Here is a 599-nt window from a genome sequence, read left to right as displayed (position 1 = left end):
TAACTTCTACGCTATGTAAACTGTTTCACAGAAAAATATGGAAAGCTTTCCAAAGCAGTCTAGAAGGCTAGCAAAACCCCTTCTACCAATACTAGGAATAAGGATAACAATAAATAAAATTATAAAGCAATCTCACTGCTCAACATGGACATAAGAATACTAAGTAAAATGTTAGCACACTGAATCTAGTAGCATTACCAAGTTGGGTTAATCCTATCAAAACAAGGATGATTCTATATAAGAAATCTATTAATATAATTCATTACATTAACAATTATATTTTTTAAAAACCAAATTGCCATGCAAACATGGAATTCAACGTATATTCCAGATTTTATTTTTTAATAACCCTGATTAGAAACAGAAACTTTCTTCACGTGGGAAAAAAATGCCTTCTACTATTTAACAAACAATGCTCTGGAGGAGCCAACCAATGCCAATTATAAATACACCAGAAACGATGTGAAGTAATACTGACAAAACTATTTGCTGATACTATTATTATCTATTTAACAACTCCAAGAGAATTAACTGAAAAATTATCAGAATTAGAGTTCAACAAAGTAGCTGAAAACAAGATAGCATAGCAGCCATAACCA

The sequence above is a fragment of the Propithecus coquereli genome, unplaced genomic scaffold (assembly GCF_000956105.1).
Source record: "Propithecus coquereli isolate 6110/MARCELLA unplaced genomic scaffold, Pcoq_1.0 Scaffold175, whole genome shotgun sequence".
Taxonomy (NCBI): Eukaryota; Metazoa; Chordata; class Mammalia; order Primates; family Indriidae; genus Propithecus; species Propithecus coquereli.
The sequence above is the reverse complement of the archived record's forward strand: the minus strand, read 5'-3'. Positions refer to the sequence as shown.